This window comes from Rhinolophus sinicus, chromosome 14 (assembly GCF_057876585.1).
Source record: "Rhinolophus sinicus isolate RSI-liver-muscle chromosome 14, RSI-T2T, whole genome shotgun sequence".
In the NCBI taxonomy this organism is placed as follows: domain Eukaryota; kingdom Metazoa; phylum Chordata; class Mammalia; order Chiroptera; family Rhinolophidae; genus Rhinolophus; species Rhinolophus sinicus.
This window is the reverse complement of record NC_142514.1, coordinates 98,672,501-98,685,000: the sequence shown is the minus strand read 5'-3', so window position 1 is coordinate 98,685,000 and position 12,500 is coordinate 98,672,501.

Genomic DNA, 12,500 nt, shown 5'->3' with positions numbered 1-12,500 from the left:
CGTTAGCGTTAGGGTTAGGTTTAGGGTTAGGGTTAGGGTTTAGTGTTAGGGTTAGGGTTTAGGGTTCGGTTTAGTGTTAGGTGTAGGGTAAGTGTAAGGGTTAGTGTTAGTGTAAATGTTAGGGTTAGGGTTAATGTTAGGTTTCGTGTTAGGGTTAGGGTTAGGTTAGGGTTAGTGTTAGGGATAGAGTTAGGGTTAGCGTTAGGTTAGCGTTAGGGTTTCGCTTAGGGTTATGGTGTAGGGTTAGGGTAAGGTTTAGGGTTAGGTTCCGGCTTTAAGGATGGGGTTAGGTTTAGATTTAGGGATAGTGGTACGGTTAGGGTAAGGTTTAGGTTTAGGGTAAATGTTAGGGTTAGTGTTAGTATTAGGGTTAGTGTTAGGATTAGGTTTAGGTTAGGGTTAGGTTTAGGGTTAGGTTTAAATTTAGGTTAGCGTTAGGGTTAGGGTTAGGGTTAGGGTTTGGTTTTAGGGTTAAGGTTGCGATTAGGTTTAGAGTTAGGATTTTGGGTTAGGGTTAGGTTTAGGCTTTCGGTTAGGGTAAATGTTAGGGTTAGGGTTAGGGTTAGGGTTATGGTTAGGATAAGGTAGGTTTGCGTTATGGTTAGGTTTAGGGTTAGGGTTAGGGTTAGGTTTTCGTTAGGTTTATGTTTAGGGTTAGGTTTACAGTTAGGGTAGGGTTAGGGTTAGGGTTAGTTTTGCGTTAAGGTTAGGGTTAGGGTTAGCGTTATGTTTCCTTTAGGGTTAGGTTTAGGGTTAGGGTTAGGTTTGCGTTAGGGTTAGGATTAGGTTTATGTTTGTGTTGTGGATAGGGTTATGGTTAGGTTTAGGGATACGGTTACGGTTAGGTTTGCATTAGGGTTTGGGTTAGGGTTAGGGTTTGGTTTAGGGTTAGTATTAGGTTTGCGTTAGGTTTAGGTTTAGGGTTAGTGTTACGGTTAGGGTTAGGTTTAGGTTTGCGTTAGAGTTAGGGTTTGGGTTAGGGTTAGGGTTAGGTTTAGGTTTGCGTTAGGGTTAGCGTTAGGGTTTGGTTCAGGGTTAGGTTTAGGGTTAGTGTTAGGGTTAGTGTTAGGGTTGCGTTAGGGTTAGGGTTTGGGTTAGGTTTATGGTTAGGGTTAGGGAGAGGCTTGCGTTAGGGTTACGGTTAGGGTTAGGTTTAGGGTTAAGTTTAGGGTTAGGGTTAGGGTTAGGGTTAGGCTTGCGTTAGCGTTAGGGTTAGGGTTAGGGTTAGGATTAGGGTTAGGTTTGCTTTAAGGTTAGGGTTAGGGTTAGGGTTATGGTTAGGGTTATGGTTAGATTTCCGTTAGGGTTATGGTTAGGGTTAGGGTTAGGGGTAGGCTTAGTGTTGTGGTTTTATGTTTAGGGTTAGTGTTAGGGCTGCGTTAGCGTTAGATTTAGTGTTAGGGTTTAGGGTTCGGGTTAGCTTTAGGGTTAGGGTTTAGCGTTAGGCTCAGGATCAAGAATAAAGTTAGGGTTAGGGTTAGGGGTAGGAGTTGGGTAAGGGTTAGTGTTAGGGTAAATGTTAGGATTAGTGTTAGTGTTAGTGTTAGTGTTAGTTTAGGGTTAGGGTTAGGGTTAGGTTTAGGGTTAGAGTTAGGTTAGCGTTAGGGTTATGGTTAGGGTGAGAGTTAGGGTTAGGGTTTAGGGTTAAGGATAGGTTAAGGTTAAGGCTTAGGGTTTACTGATAATGTTAGGTTTAGGGTTATGGTTGGGGGGGTAGTGTTAAGAAAGGGTTAGTGTTAGGATCAATGTTACGGTTAAGTTTAGTGTTAGGGTTCGGGTTACTGTTAGGGTTAGGTTAGGGTTAGGGTTAGGGTTACGGTTAAGTTTAAGTTAGCGTTAGGTTTAGGGTTAGGGTTACGGTTAGGTTTAGGGTTATGGTTATGGTTATGGTTATGGTTAGGTTTGCGTTAGGGTTAAGGTTAGTGTTAGGGTTAGGTTTAGGGTTAGATTTAAGGTTATGGTTAGATTTGCGTTAGGGTTAGGGTTAGGGTTAGGGTTAGGGTTAGGTTTGCGTTACGGTTTGGTTTAGGGTTAGGTTTAGAGTTAGGGTTAGGTTTAGGGTTTGGGTTAGGGTTAGGTTTGCGTTAGTGTTAGGGTTATGGTTATGGATAGGGTTATGTTTAGGGTTGGTTTAGGTTTGCGTTTGGGTTAGGGTTTGGGTTAGGTTTAGGGTTAGGGTTAGGTTTGCGTAAGGGTTAGGATTAGGGTTAGATTTGCGTTAGGGTTAGTGTTAGGATTATGTTTGGGTTAGGGTTAGGGTTATGGTTAGGGTTAGGGTTAGGTTTGCGTTAGGGTTAGGGTTAGGGTTAGATTTAGGTTTAGGGTTATGGTTATGGTTATGGTTAGTTTTGCGTTAGGGTTAGGGTTAGGGTTAGGTTAGGGTTAGGGTTAGGGTTAGCGTTAGGGTTTTATGATTAGGGTTAGGGTTAGGGTTAGGGTTAGATTTAGGGTTAGGATTTATGGTTAAGCTTAGGTTTATGGTTATTGTTAGGGTTAGGTTTGCGTTAGTGTTAGGTTTAGGGTTAGTGTTAGGGTTAGGGTTAAGGTTAGGGTTAGGGTTAAGTTTAGGGTTAGGGTTAGGCTTAGGTTTGGGGATAGGTTTGCGCTAGGGTTGGTGTTATGGTTAGGTTTAGGTTTAGGGTTAGGGTTAGGGTTACTGTTATTTTTGCGTTTGGGTTAGCGTTAGTGTTAGGGATAGCGTTAAGGTTATGTTATCGTTAAGGTTAAGTTTAGGTTTATGGTTAGGTTTAGGGTTAGGGTTAGGGTTAGGTTTAGGTTTGCGTTAGGGTTAGGTTTACGGTTATGGTTAGGTTTAGGGTGAGGGTTAGGGTTAGGGTTAGGGTTAGAGTTAGGGTTACGGTTAGGGTTACGGTTAGGGTTATGGTTAGGGTTAGGTTTGCGTTAGTGATAGGGATAGGGTTAAGATTAGGGTTAGGTTTGCGTTAGGGTTAGTGTTAGGGTTAGAGTTAGGGTTAGGGTTTAGGTTTAGGGTTAGGGTTATGATTAGGGTTAGCATAAGGGTTTCATGGTTAGGGTTAGGTGTAGCGTTAGGGTTAGATTTAGGGTTAGGGTTTAAGGTTAGGGTTAGGGTTAGGGTTAGGGTTATGGTTAGGGGTAGGGTTAGGGTAGGGGTTAGTCTTAGGGTAAATGTTAGGTTTAGGGTTAGGTTTATGGTTAGGGTTAGGGTTAGGTTAGGGTTATGGTCAGGGTTAGGGTAAGGGTTGGGATTAGTTTTAGGTTAGCGTTAGGTTTATGGTTAGGGTTAAGGTTAGGGTTTAGGGTTAGGGTTAGGGTAAGGGTTAAGGTTAGGGTTTAGGTTTAGGGTTAGTTTTAGGTGTAGGTTTAGGGTTACGGTTAGGGTTAGGTTTGCGTTAATGTTAGGGTTAGGTTTAGCGTTACGGTTAGGGTTAGGTTTGCGTTAGGTTTAGGGTTAGGGTTAGGATTAGGGTTAGGTTTGCGTTAGGGTTAGCGTTAGGGTTAGGGTTAGTGTTAGGGTTAGGGTTAGGGTTAGGTTTTCGTTAGGGTTAGTGTTAGGGTTTGGTTTGCGTTAGGGTTAGGGTTAGGGTTAGGTTTAGGGTTAGGGTTAGGTTTGCGTTAGGGTTAGGGGTAGGGTTAGGGTTAGGGTTAGGGTTAAGGTTTAGGATTAGGGTTAGTGTTAGAGTTAGTGTTAGGGTTAGGTTTGCGTTAGGGTTAGGGTTAGGGTTAGGGTTAGGGTTAGGTTTGCGTTAAGGTTAGATTTAGGGTTAGGCTTAGGGTTAGGGTTAGGGTTAGGGTTAGGGTTAAGGTTAGGTTTGTGTTAGTGTTTGGGTTAGGGTTAGAGTTAGGGTTAGGTTTATGGTTATTGTTAGGGTTAGGTTTGCGTTAGGGTTAGGGTTAAGGTTAGGGTTAAGGTTAGGGTTACGTTTGCGTTAGGATTAGTGTTAGGGTTAGAGTTAGTGTTAGGCTTTAGGTTTAGGGTTAAAGTTAGGGTTAGGGTTAGCGTTAGGGTTAGGGTTTATGGTTAGGGTTAGGGTTAGGGTTAGAGGTAGGATTATAGTAAGGGTGAGTCTTTGGGCAAATGTTAGGTTTATGGTTATGGTTAGTGTTAGGGTTATGATTAGGTTAAGGTTAGGGTTAGGGTTTGTGTTAGGGTTAGTGTTATGATTAGGTTAGCGTTATGTTTAGTCTTAGGGTGAAGGTTAGGGTTTAGGGTTAGGGTTAGGGTTAGGGTTATGGTTTAGGTTTAGGGTTAGAGTTAGGTGTAGGGTTAGGATAAGGTTTAGTGTTAGGGTAAATGTTAGTGTTAGGGTTAGTGTTAGGTTTCGTTTTAGTGTTTGGTTATTTTAGGGTTACGGTTAGGGTTAGTATTAGGGTTAGGGTTAGGGTAAGGGTTCGCGTTATGTTAGCGTTACGGTCATGGTTAGGGTTAGGGTTAGGTTTAGGGTTTAGGGTTAGGGTTAGTTTTAGGGTTAGGGTCCGGGTTTAGGGATAGGGTTAGGTTTCATGTTAGGGATAGTGGTAGGGTTAGGGTAAGTTTTAGTGTTAGGGTAAATTTTAGTCTTAGGGTTATATTAGGGTTCGGGTTAGGATTTGGGTTAGGTTAGGGTTAGATTTAGGGTTAGGTTTAAGGTAAGGTTAGCGTTAGGGTTAGTGTTATGGTTAAGGTTAGGTTTAGGTTTTAGGGTTAAGGTTAGGATTAGGGTTAGGGTTAGGATTAGGTTTAGAGTTAGAATTTAGGGTCAGGGTTAGGTGTAGGGTTAGGGTTAAGGTTAGGGTTAGGGTTAGTGTAAGGTTAAGTTAAGGTTTAGGGATAGGTTTGCGTTACGGTTAGGTTTAGGGTTATGGTTAGGGTTAGGGTTAGGGTTAGTGTTAGGGTTAGGCTTGCGTTAGGGATAGGATTAGGGTTAGGGTTAGGGTTAGGGTTAGGGACAGGGTTAAGGTTAGGGTTTAGGGTTAGGGTGAGGGTTAGGTGTAGGGTAAGGATAAGGGGTAGTGTTAGGGTAAATTTTAGGGTGAGGGTTACTGTTAGGATTCGTGTTAAGGTTAGGGTTAGATTAGATTTACGATCAGGTTTAGGATTAGTGTTAGGGTTAGGGTAAGGGGTAGGGTTATGTTAGTGTTAGGGTTATGGTTATAGTTATGGTTAGTGTTAGGGTTAGGGTTAGTGTTAGGGATAGGTTTGCGTTAGGGTTAGGCTTAGGGTTAGGTTTAAGGTTAGGGATAGGGTTAGGGTTAGGGTTAGGTTTCCGATATTGTTAGGGTTAGTGTTAGGGTTAGGTTTGCGTTAAGATTAGGTTTAGTGTTATGGTTATGGTTAGGGTTAGGGTTTGGTTTGCGTTAGGATTAGGTTTAGGGTTAGGGTTATGTTTACGGTTAGGGTTAGGTTTACGGTTAGGGTTAGTTTTGCGTTAGGGTTAGGGTTAGGCTTAGGGTTAGGGTTAAGGCTGGGTTTGCGTTAGGGTTAGGGATAGGGTTAGGGTTAGCGTTAGGTTTGCGTTAGGGTTAGGGTTAGGGTTAGGGTTAGGTTTAGGGTAAAGGTTAGGGTTAGATTTTGGGTTAGGGTTAGGTTTTCGTTAGGGTTAGAGTTAGGGTTAGGTTTGCGTTAGGGGCAGTGTTAGGTTTAGGGTTAGGGTTAGGGTTAGGGTTAGGGTTAGGGTTAGGGTTAAGTTTAGGGATAGGTTTGCGTTACGGTTAGGGTTAGGTTTAGGGTTAGGATTAGGGTTAGGGTTAGGGTTAGGGTTAGGTTTAGGTTTACGTTAGGGTTAGAGTTAGGGTTAGGGTTTAGGTTTAGGAGTAGGGTTAAGGTTAGGGTTAGCGTTAGGGTTTCATGGTTAGGGTTAGGGTTTGGTTTAGGGTTAGCTTTAGGCTTAGGGTTTAGGGTTAATGTTAGGGTTAGGGTTAGGGTTTAGGTTTAGGGTTAGGGTTAGGTGTAGTGTTAGGATAAGGTTTAGTGTTAGGGTAAATGTTAGAGTTAGGGTTAGTGTTAGGTTTCGTTTTAGGGTTAGGGTTAGTTTAGGGTTACGGTTATGGTTAGGATTAGGGTTAGGTTTAGGGTAAGGATTAACGTTATGTTAGCGTTACGGTTATGGTTAGGGTTATGGTTAGTGTTAGGGTTCAGGGTTAGGGATAGTTTTAGTGTTAGGGTCCGGGTTTAGAAATAGGGTTGATTTAGGGTTAGGGATAATGGTAGGGTTAGGGTAAGTTTTAGTGTTAGGGTAAATGTTAGGCTTAGGGTTAGTATTAGGGTTCGGGTTAGGATTAGGGTTAGGTTAGGGTTAGGGTTAGGGTTAGGTTTAAGGTAAAGTTAGCGTTAGGGTTAGGGTTATGTTTAGGGTTAGGTTTAGGTTTTTGGGTTAAGGTTAGGATTAGGGTTAGGGTTAGGTATTCGGTTTAGAGTTAGCATTTAGGGTTAGGTTTAGGGTTAGGTTAAGGTTAAGGTTAGGGTTCGTGTTAGGGTTAAGGTTAGGTTTAGGTTTAGGGATAGGTTTGCGTTACGTTTAGGTTTAGGGTTAGGTTTAGGGTTAGGGTTAGGGTTAGGGTTAGGGTTAGGGTTAGGTTTGAGTTAAGGTTAAGTTTAGGGTTATGGTTAGGTTTAGGGTTAGGGTTTGGGTTTAGGTTTAGGTTTTCGTTAGGGTTAGGTTTAGGGTTAGGGTTAGCTTTAGGGTTAGGGTTATGGATTGGTTAGGGTTAGAGTCAGGGTTAGGGTTAGGGTTATGGTTAGGGTTAGGTTTGCGTTAGGGTTAGTGTTAGGGCTAGGCTTGCGTTAGGGATAGGGTTAGGGTTAGGGTTAGGGTTACGTTTGCGTTAGGGTTAGTGTTAGGGTTAGAGTTAGGGTTAGGGTTTAGGTTTAGGGTTAGGGTTAGGATTAGGGTTTGCATTAGGGTTTCATGCTAAGGGTTATGGTTATGGTTAGGGATAGGGGTAGTGTTAGGGTAAGGTTTAGTTTAGGGTTAAAGTTAGGGTTAGGGTTAGAATTAGGGTTAGGGTTAGGTTATGGTTATGGTCAGGGTTAGGGATAGGGTTGGGGTTAGGGTTAGGTTAGCGTTAGGTTTAGGGTTAGGGTTCGGGTTAGGGTTTAGGGTTAGGGTTAGGGTTAGGGTTAAGGTTAGGGTTTAGGGTTAGGGTTAGGGTTAGTTGTAGGGTTACGATAAGGGTTAGGTTTAGGGTTAGCGTTAGTGTTATTGTTAGTGTTAGGGTTAGGGTTAGGGGTAGGTTTAGGGTCAGGTTTGCGTTAGGGTTAAGGTTAGGTTTATGGTTAGGGGTAGGGTTAGGTTTGCTTTATGCTTAGGGTTAGGGTTAGGGTTAGGGTTAGGTTTAGGGTTAGGGTTAGGTTTGCTTTCGGGTTAGGGTTAGGTTTAGGGATAGGGTAAGGTTAAGATTAGGGTGAGGTTTAGTGTTAGGGTTAGGTTATTGTTAGCGTTAGTGTTAATGTTATGTTTGCGTTAGGGTTAGGGTTAGAGTTAGGTTTAGGGCTTGCGTTAAGGTTAGGGATAGCGTTAGGTTTGCGTTAGGGTTAGGGTTGGGGTTAGAGTTTGGTTAGGGTTAGGGCTATGGTTAGGGATAGGTTTCCGTTAGGGTTAGGGTTAGGGTTAGGTTTAGGGTTACGTTAGAGTTAGTGTTAGGATTAGGTTTGCGTTTGGGTTAGGGTAAGTGTTAGAGTTCGGGTTAGGGTTAGGTTTGCGTAAGGTTAGGTTTAGCGTTATGGTTAGGGTTAAGGTTAGGGTTAGGTTTGCGTTAATGTTAGGGTTAAGGTTAGGTTTAGGGCTAGGGTTAGGGTTAGGGTTAGGGTTATGTTTAGGTTTGCGTTAGGGTAGGGTTAGAGTTAGAGTTAGGGTTAGGGTTATGGTTAGGGTTAGGGTTAAGGTTAGGGTTAGATTTGCGTTAGGGTTAGAGTTAGGGTTAGAGTTTAGGTTTAGGTTTAGGCTTAGTGTTAGGCTTAGCTTTAGGGTTTCATTTTAAAGTTAGGGTTAGGATTTTGGTTAGCGTTAAGGTTAGGGATAGATTTGCGTTAGTGTTAGTGTTAGGGTTAGGGTTAGGGTTAGGGTTGGGATTAGGTTTGCGTTAGGGTTAGGGTTAGGGTTAGGTTAGGGTTAGTGTTAGGGTTAGCGTTATGTTTCATGATTAGGTTTAGGGTTAGGGTTAGGTTTAGATTTAGGTTTAGGGTTTATGGTTAGGGTTAGGGTTAGGGTTAGGGTTAGGTTTGGGTTAGGGTTAGGTTTAAAGTTATTGTTAGAGTTATGGTTAAGGTTAGGGTTAGGGTTAGGGTTAGGGTTAGGTTTAGGTTTGGGGATAGGTTTGCGTTAGGGTTAGGGTTAGGGTTGGGTTTAGGTTTAGGGTTAGGGTTAGGGTTACGGTTAGGTTTGCGTTAGGGTTAGGGTTAGGGTTAGGGATAGGGTTAAGGTTAGGTTTTCGTTAAGGTTAAGTTTAGGGTTATGGTTAGGTTTAGGGTTAGGGTTAGGGTTAGGTTTAGTGTTAGGGTTAGGTTTAGGGTTAGCGTTAGGTTTAGGGTTATGGTTAGGGTTAGGTTTGCGTTAGGGTTAGTGTTAGGGTTAGGCTTGCGTTAGTGATAGGGTTAGTGTTAGGGTTAGGGTTACGTTTGCGTTAGGGTTAGTGTTAGGGTTAGTATTAGGGTTATGGTTTAAGTTTAGGGATAGGGTTAGAGTTAGGGTTAGCATTAGGGTTTCATGGTTAGGGTTATGGTTAGGGTTAGGGTTAGGTGTAGGGTTATGGTTTGGTTTAGGGTCAGGTTTGCGTTAGGGTTAGGGTTAGGGTTAGAGTTAGGGTTAGGGTTAGGGTTAGGGTTAGGGTTAGGTTTGCGTTAGGGTTAGGGTTAGGGTTAGGTTTGCGTTAGGGTTAGGGTTAGGGTTATGATTAGGGTTAGTGTTAGGTTAAGGTTAGGGTTAGATTTGCGTTAGGGTTAGTGTTAGGGTTAGAGTTAGGGTTAGAGTTTAGGTTTAGGTTAGGCTTAGTGTTAGGCTTAGCTTTAGGGTTTCATTTTAAAGTTATGGTTAGGGTTAGGGTTAGGATTTGGGTTAGCGTTAAGGTTAGGGATAGATTTGCGTTAGTGTTAGTGTTAGGGATAGGGTTAGGGTTAGGGTTGGGATTAGGTTTGCGTTAGGGTTAGGGTAAGTGTTAGAGTTCGGGTTAGGGTTAGGTTTGCGTAAGGTTAGGTTTAGCGTTATGGTTAGGGTTAGGGTTAAGGTTAGGGTTAGGTTTGCGTTAATGTTAGGGTTAAGGTTAGGTTTAGGGCTAGGGTTAGGGTTAGGGTTAGGGTTATGTTTAGGTTTGCGTTAGGGTAGGGTTAGAGTTAGAGTTAGGGTTAGGGTTATGGTTAGGGTTAGGGTTAGGGTTAGGGTTAGGGTTAGGGTTAGGGTTAGATTTGCGTTAGGGTTAGTGTTAGGGTTAGAGTTAGGGTTAGAGTTTAGGTTTAGGTTTAGGCTTAGTGTTAGGCTTAGCTTTAGGGTTTCATTTTAAAGTTATGGTTAGGGTTAGGGTTAGGATTTGGGTTAGCGTTAAGGTTAGGGATAGATTTGCGTTAGTGTTAGTGTTAGGGTTAGGGTTAGGGTTAGGTTTGGGATTAGGTTTGCGTTAGGGTTAGGGTTAGGGTTAGGTTAGGGTTAGTGTTAGGGTTAGCGTTATGGTTTCATGATTAGGTTTAGGGTTAGGGTTAGGTTTAGATTTAGGTTTAGGGTTTATGGTTAGGGTTAGGGTTAGGGTTAGGGTTAGGTTTGGGTTAGGGTTAGGTTTAAAGTTATTGTTAGAGTTATGGTTAAGGTTAGGGTTAGGGTTAGGGTTAGGTTTAGGTTTGGGGATAGGTTTGCGTTAGGGTTAGGGTTAGGGTTGGGTTTAGGTTTAGGGTTAGGGTTAGGGTTACGGTTAGGTTTGCGTTAGGGTTAGGGTTAGGGATAGGGTTAAGGTTAGGTTTTCGTTAAGGTTAATTTTAGGGTTATGGTTAGGTTTAGGGTTAGGGTTAGGGTTAGGTTTAGGTTTGCCTTAGGGTTAGGTTTAGGGTTAGGGTTAGGTTTAGGGTTAGCGTTAGGTTTAGGGTTATGGTTAGGGTTAGGTTTGCGTTAGGGTTAGTGTTAGGGTTAGGCTTGCGTTAGTGATAGGGTTAGTGTTAGGGTTAGGGTTACGTTTGCGTTAGGGTTAGTTTTAGGGTTAGTATTAGGGTTATGGTTTAAGTTTAGGGATAGGGTTAGAGTTAGGGTTAGCATTAGGGTTTCATGGTTAGGGTTATGGTTAGAGTTAGGGTTAGGTGTAGGGTTATGGTTTGGTTTAGGGTCAGGTTTGCGTTAGGGTTAGGGTTAGGGTTAGAGTTAGGGTTAGGGTTAGGGTTAGGGTTAGGGTTAGGGTTAGGGTTAGGTTTGCGTTATGGTTAGTGTTAGGGTTAGGTTTGCGTTAGTGATAGGGTTAGGGTTAGGGTTAGGGTTACGTTTGCGTTAGGGTTAGTGTTAGGGTTAGTATTAGGGTTAGGGTTTATGTTTAGGGTTAGGGTTAGAGTTATGGGTAGCGTTACGGTTTCATGGTTTGGGTTATGGTTTGGGTTAGGGTTAGGGTTATGGTTAAGGTTAGGGTTAGGTTTGCGTTAGGGTTAGGGTTAGTGCTAGGGTTAGGTTTGCGTTCGGGTTAGGGTTAGGTTTAGGGTTAGGGTTAGGATTCAGGTTATTGTTAGGTTTAGGTTTAGGGTTAGGTTTTCCTTAGGGTTAGTGTTAAGGTTATGTTTGCTTTAGGGTGAGGGTTAGGGTTAGGTTTAGGACTTGGGTTAGTGTTAGGGTTAGCGTTAGGTTTGCGTTAGGGTTAGTGTTAGGTTTAGGGTTAGGGTTAGGTTTGCGTTAGGCTTAGAGTTAGGGTTAAGTTTGCGTTAGGGTTAGGGTTAGGTTTAGTGCTAGGGTTATGGTTAGGTTTAGCGTTAGTTTTGCTTTAGGTTTAGGGTTAGTTTTACATTGAGGGTTAGGTTTAGGGATTGGTTTGCGTTAGGGTTAGGGTTAGGGTTAGGGTTATTATTAGGTTTGCGTTAGTGTTAGGGTTAGGGTTAGAGTTAAGATTAGGGTTAGTTTTGCCTTAGGGTTAGTGTTAGGGTTAGGGTTAGGGTTAGGTTTGCGTTAGGGTTATGGTAAGGGTTAGTTTTAGGGTTAGGGTTAGAGTTATGGTTAGGGTAGTTTTGCGTTAGGGTTAGGGTTAGGGTTAGGGTTCGGGTTAGGTTTGCGTTAGTGTTTTGTTTACGGTTAGGGTTAGGATTAGGTTTAGGGTTAGGTTTGCGTTAGGGTTAGGTTTAGGGTTAGGTTTAGAGTTAGGTTTAGGGTTAGGGTTAGGTTTGCGTTAGGGTTAGGGTTAGGTTTAGGGATAGGGTTAGGTTTAGGGTTAGGTTTTGGTTAGGGTTAGGGTTAATGTTAGGGATAGGTTTGCGTTAGGGTTAGGGTTTGGGTTAGGTTTAGGGTTAGGGTTAGGTTTGCGTTAGGGTTTGGGTTAGGTTTAGGGTTAGGGTTAGGGTTAAGGTTAGGGTTAGGTTTAGCGTTAGGGTTACGTTTTCCTTATGGTTAGTGTTAAGGTTATGTTTGCGTAAGGGTTAGGGTTAGGGTTAGGTTTAGGGCTTCGGTTAGGGTTAGAGTTAGCGTTAGGTTTGCGTTAGGGTTAGTGTTAGGGTTACGGTTAGGGTTAGGTTTGCGTTAGGCTTAGAGTTAGGGTTAGGTTTGCGTTACGGTTAGGGTTAGGTTTAGCGTTAGTTTTGCGTTAGGTTTAGGGTTAGGGTTAGTTTTAGGGTTAGGTTTAGGGATAGATTTGCGTTAGGGTTAGGGTTAGCTTTAGGTTTAGGGTTATGGTTACGGTTAGTGTAGGGTTAGGTTTGCGTTAGGGTTAGGGTTAGGTTTAGGGTTAGGGTTAGGTTTGCGTTAGGGTTAGGATTAGGTTTATGTTTGCGTTGGGGTTAGGATTATGGTTAGGTTTAGGGTTAGGATTAGGGTTAGGTTTGCGTTAGGGTTATGGTTAGGGTTATGGTTAGGGTTAGTGTTAGGGTTAGGGTTAGGGTTAGGTTTGCGTTAGGGTTAGGGTTAGGGTTAGGGTTAGCTTTAGGGTTAGTGTTAGGTTTGCGTTAGGGTTAGGGTTAGGGTTAGGTTTATGGTTAGGGTTAGGTTTAGGGTTAAAGTTAGATTTGCGTTATGGTTAGGGTTAGGGTTAGGTTTGCGTTAGTGATAGGGTTAGGGTTAGGGTTAGGGTTACGTTTGCTTTAGGGTTAGTGTTAGGGTTAGTATTAGGGTTAGGGTTTAGGTTTAGGGTTAGGGTTAGAGTTAGGGTTAGCGTTAGGGTTTCATGGTTAGGGTTATGGTTAGGGTTATGGTTAGGGGTAGGGTTATGGTTAGGGTTAGGGTTAGGTTTGCGTTAGGTTTAGGGTTAGGGTTAGAGTTAGGGTTAGCGTTAGGTTTAGGGTTAGGGTTAGGTTTGCGTTAGGGTTAGGGTTAGGGTTATGATTAGGGTTAGTGTTAGGGTTAGGGTTAGGGTTAGGTTTGCGTTAGGGTTAGGTTTAG